Source organism: Manacus vitellinus, unplaced genomic scaffold (assembly GCF_001715985.3).
Source record: "Manacus vitellinus isolate BGI_N305 unplaced genomic scaffold, ASM171598v3 scaffold_4_pilon, whole genome shotgun sequence".
Lineage (NCBI taxonomy): Eukaryota > Metazoa > Chordata > Aves > Passeriformes > Pipridae > Manacus > Manacus vitellinus.
The window spans coordinates 33,438,743-33,444,575 of record NW_021940604.1 but is presented as its reverse complement, the minus strand read 5'-3'; positions in this window follow the sequence as shown (position 1 = coordinate 33,444,575).

Here is a 5,833-nt window from a genome sequence, read left to right as displayed (position 1 = left end):
CAGGTTTCAGCCACCTTTTCTTTCAAACTACTTAATAGATTAACATATATCAAGTTAAAATCTCATTCAAATTGTACTTGGCTTTGAGGATGTAGCTTCTCCTTCAGACCAGAAGAAGGACTGGATGCACATTAGTTTGCCTGTCTAACTATATTAGTTTCTCTTGGTTTATTTAATAAAAGACATTGTGACTCAGTAAACAATGCAACACAGAAAGTAGTGTAATAATTTTTTATGGTGAGTTGCATAGTAGTTCAATGACAATGTTTCTTGAGAGGTGCAGCCCTGGTTGATCAAGATCTTCTCTTCAGTAGTGAACATGTGATTATGAATCTTCTGTGGGAAAACACATTTCTGGCAGAGAGTGATACCTGCTGTAGGTATCCTCCTCTACTAAGGAGGAGCCAGCAGGAAGGAAAATACTACAAATTCTGGGATAGACTGAAGATTCACAAACTGCTCCAAGGTCCCTTAGACCAGAGAATGAATATCTGAATATGACCTCTCTCATGTCTAAGGGAATGAGGAATCATTTTCATGTTCTGCCTTTGTGGCCTTCACCTATCTGAGCACATGCCCATTTACTCCCTGCAGGAGAGAATGCACCACTCCCAGGCCCACCTGAGCTATGACTTGAGCTACCAGAGGGAGAACACAGATTGTGTAAGGTCAAGTAAAGCCTATGATAACCTAAACTTCTGTGTCAATACCTGCAAGGCATACCAATATTAATATGCTTGGTAGATCATCCCTGTCTAGGGAAAAACATGAATCTGTGAAAAGAGAACAGAAGAACTGCAGAGAGAGCAGCCCTTGCCAGGAAGACTGGGGATACTTACAGTGAAAGATTTCCTTTCCTCCAGCCTCACAGCAGCCAGTTCCTTACAGGCAACTTCAGGGACAGTTGAATTTCAGTTCAAAGGTCTGTGAGCACTTGTGAGCCTGATGTCTGAAGGCAGAACTGAACTTGGGGTCCCTCCTTCCCTTTAAAGAGGGTCCCACCCCCCAAGATAAAGCTGCTTTGGCTTCCACTGCAGAAGGGCTCTTTTGCACAGCACAGCAGAATCCATGCAGTAAAAGCACAGCTCAGACTGCAAAATCAAGTAAGCATAACCTGGAAGAGCTCTTGCTTTGGGCAGTTAGACATACTCGTGATTTTCACAAGTTGACATGTCTTATCAGTTACAGAGGGTAAATGTGACTTTCTGGTAATGCTTTGCACGCTGCAGCTCTGCAAATCTCAGTGACATGGAGCACATTTCTGTTTTGTTACTTACTAATGAATGCTAGGCTTGGCAGTCGCTGCAGATCATTTTGTTGAAGTATGACAGAACCATAATCTGTAGAATGAACAAGGATATAATGCCTGTGACTCATGAGTAGTTTCATGGGAATAAAGCTCTTTCATATCCAACACAATATTTAGAAAACCATATCTGGATTCTGCTGGAATTAAGTCCCCCTGTTCCTCTTTGCTTGGCTTACAAGATAGACCTGGAAACCTTTGAGGGCTTTTTTACCCCTCTCCAACTCGCAGAAACAGCAGCTGTTCCAGGAACAAGAAAGGGTGTAATGTGATAGCTGAAAAGCATTTATTCTGTGGTCAAAATACCAAATGAAAGGGATGCTGTGCTAATGCATGAACAAAAGGACTAGATGAGAGGATCTGTGCAGGCACAACCTAGATAAGTTACCACAGCTGGGCAAAAGAGCATAAAGACTGGCAAAGGATTAATCTATTAAATTCAAGTATAGACTGCAAGTATTGGGGGCAACTTATTCTTTCTTTTCAGAAGTTGTACTTGACTGAGAAGTAACTGCAAGTGTTGGAGTACAATTGTCCAAACATTTGATTACTGATATTTGCTGGCTGTCAGAGGGAGTTGTTTGTTTTAACCTGTGACAGTAAGTAGAGGGATGAGGTTATTCAAAGCTTAACAATCACTTAGTATTTTTGAGGGAATTAGGGTATATCTAACAACTATAAATAAGTTTTAACATTGATTTACAAGTTTGGCTCATAAAAATAACTGCAAGTTACATGTAATATCTGCTCCATGTTTAGATAATCACATTAAAATGCAAATAAGCTTATATCAGGTGGGGTGCTTGTTCAGATTTAAACACCTATCAGTGGCAAGTTGGCACAGGCATAAACTTACTTGGCTATTTTTTTATTTTATTATTAAAAGGTACTTTAGAACATGGAGCCTGTAGAGAGGAACATGGACTCCAGGTCACACATAGAGAAAAAAGGAGTATATGCTAGAAATTATGATTCTGAAGATGTTTTAAAGACAGTTTTAAATTATCAGTAAAGGACATAAAGGCTGTTATGAAGGAGATATGTCAGCTCTATGCCTTACTTAAAAGGAGAATATGGAGAATCAGTAGAAAGGTGATAATTACTTTTTCTGTGGCTGATGCTGGCATAATGCCCACGTTCTGATCTATCTTCATTGAAAAATTAAAATGGGTTACTAAAAGGAAAAAAGAGATGCAGTGTTCAGGACTAGGAACGTTATTCAAAGAATGCTAATTATAATTACACAGCTACCATAAGAATATACTAGGAAACAACTCATAGAAATGGTACTAAGAGCTTCAAACTCCAGTGGGAAAGAGACAGCATTTTCAAAAATTGAGTGTAAGAGCACTGGAATAGAGCTCTGATAGGAGAAGGTTAATTCTCTACTGCCACTGTGGGCAAGGAGGGTCTCTCAGAAGCTATTCCACTTGCACAACATGGCATTTCCCCATAGTTTTTCTGCAATCTTAACTTAAATCTATTAAAGCTATTAATTCAGTCTTAAAAATTATCACTTGTGAAAGTGATATGGCTACAAGACATGAGCACAGTGTGAGAGTAACACACTTTTTATTCATTGTAGATTTGCACAGGGGGCTTCTGTTAAAACTTCACTCTACATTCATGGATATTTTAGTCTTACCTTCTAATTCACTTTCAGGTTGAAAGGTACATAAAATATGCTTTGCCCTATAATATTTCTCCTAACACATGACAAAGAGAGAATTTCAGCAGAGTTTGAGGAAAAATCAAAATCAATTTTTGGCAACTTTGAACCCTGAATTTGTAAGTACAATAGTCTATCAACAGCACTGGGAAGATAACTTGGGCAGCCTGTTGCAGAACTGCAACCCTGAGAAAATTTTTCATAGTGTAGTATGAAAAAATTATAAAAATGCTGAAGTTTTTTTTCTTTATATCATTTTTATTACCGTACAAATGCAACCAAACAACTTTATTCTTGTAACATACTTGTCACAAGTGGCACAGGAAAATCCCCCTATTGCCTTCTGTTTAAAACACCAGAAATCTGGAAGAACTGCAGAGCTCTTCACTCTGTAATAATGTTCCTTTTCAAGACTGCTTTTTTTATTTGTCAATTCTAAATAAGCTACAGTGAGAAGGGTTGCTTTTTTGCTTTGTTATTGCTTTCTAGACGCCTGCTGAACCCCAGGCAGCTACTAACTACACATGAATCTAAAGATTCGGCAAGTGAGAACAAATGGCAGAATGAATTTCTGTACAATTCGTCCTTTAATTGTAGATGCTGTTTCTCTCTCTGTTTCACTAAAACCAGGGCCGATGCCGCAGCTGCTGAGCCATACGAGGGCAGCTGCTGCAGATGAAGCTCCATCCTCATTCTGGTCAGCCACAATGTGAATGCCTGCACTGCCTCTCCTCTTCCCTCAGCTGAATTCCTTTGCCTTTTAAAAATTCCCACTGCTGTCTCTATTAGGTGGAAGAGACACTAATGATGTGCATGAAGAGTCAGAAAACGAAATGACAGGAGGAATGGAAAAAAGATTGTGCAGCACCCTTATCTACACTTGGAGTTGAGCACCTGCAGTTCCACATCTCATCAGGCAAAAACACTGTTTCTTCCACTGCAATATCAGTCATGTTGCTGTTAATGAGTAGTCATTAATTCTGCATTTTCACTAATCAGAAGTGTTAGAAACAAAACTAGGAATCTTGAGAAAATGCTACAATTCTGGTTCATTAATCTGTGGTTTTTGTTTGGATTCTTCTGCATTTGGTATAAAAGCTCTAAAATCTTAAAGGACAAAGCACAGGAGTTGTGCTAGAAATGACATAGTGGCTTCATGAGGCTTTTTTCTTTTAGAGGGAATTTGAATGCCAGATTTTTTTAAGGCACAGAAAAATGAACAAAAGCCTGAGTCATTCTGACTTTTCAATCACAGTGGAAATAGCAGGAAATGGGATGTTCCCAACTTGCCATTGTGCTTATCACATTCCTGTTCATAATCATGAACATGTGTAAGTGTCAGTTCTATATTTTTGAGATGAAGATGACAGTATTGATATCTTTTATGACCATTGCTGGAGAGGGACAGTACTGTCCAAGATCAAAGTCCTGCCTATCAAGAAGTAGATGAAAACAGGGCTAATGAGTAAGTGCCAGAGCACTATCAAAGATCTGCTGTAACATTAGAGTGTGAGCATTTCAGCAGGCCAGTTGCTTCATTGGACAGGTGTGTGAGACTTGTTTCCTTGCCACAGAGAGAAAAATGAAGTCATATTGTTCATTACAACACTTGATCACTATGAGGATTATCAAAAGCATGAAGATAGTGAAGGGAGTGGGCAAGAGATGTATGAGAAAAGACAAAGGGAGCTGTGATTGCTTCGCTTAGACAAGGCTCAGGGTGCTCTTATCAATGTGTATAAAGAATTGATGGTGGGAGTAAAGAAGGTGGGATAGGATTGCTCTTAGAGGAGTCCAGTGACAGGACAAGAAGCATTAAAGACAAATTGAAGTAGATGACACTTCCATTGAACATAAGAAAAATTGAGGTTTTTTGCAGCGAGGCTGATCAGATGTCAGGATGGGTTGCCCAGAGAGGTTGTGGAGCCTCTCTCACTGGAGATGTTCAAGAACTGTCTGGATACAGTTCTGTGACATGTGCTCTGGGATAACCCTGCTTGAGCAGGGAGGTTGGACCATGTGACCCACCTGGTCTCTTCCAACCTTACCCATTCTGTGATTCTGAGAAATGGTTCAAGAGGCCTGAACTGAATCCCGATAGATTTAGGGCACTGCCCTTCACATCCTGGCAGCCGAGACAGCACTTCTCACAAGCTCCCCTGCCCCCGACCAGGTCCCACCGTCAATGGCTCCCTCTGTGCAAGCACCTCCAGTGCGGACCGGCCATTCCTCTCCTTCCAAAACTGATGTTCCCCCTGGAATGTGTGAGTTCCTGGCAGGCAAGCGACACGCAGGGGTTACTCCCGACTGGTGCTCTGCCTGGAGCTCGCTGCCCGCGGCCGCACCCACGTCTCCTCCTGGCACCCGCGCCCTGCCCGCACCTGCGGCCGCCCGCGGGGTCTGCTCCCGCCCCACTGCCCATTGGACCAGGAGCGTCACGCGCCCGATCCATGCCGCGCGCGCGGGCCGGGAAGCCGCGCTGCTGATGATTCACTGGGCTGTGGCGGGGCGCGAGCCCGCAGTATCGGCCGCCGGCAAGGCCGCCGCCCGCCAGCATCCCGCCCGCACGCATCCCGCCCGGCAGCATCTCCCGCCCGCCGGCAGCATCCGCCCGCAGCATCCCGCCCGGCCTCCCCGCAGCGCCGGCTTGTCTGGGGCTGGCGGGGCCAGGGAGCTCCCGGGAGGCTGCGCCTTGCGCACGGGGACGAAAGCGGCGTTTCGGGAGCCGGCAGCGCGGCCGTGCCCGGTGCGGTAAGCGCGGAGAGGGGACGTCGCTGCGGGGCAGGGGGTGAGGGAGCGGAGCTGGGAGGGGACGGCCCCGCCTTCCCTGCCCTGTCCTTTCCTGTCCCTTTCCGCCC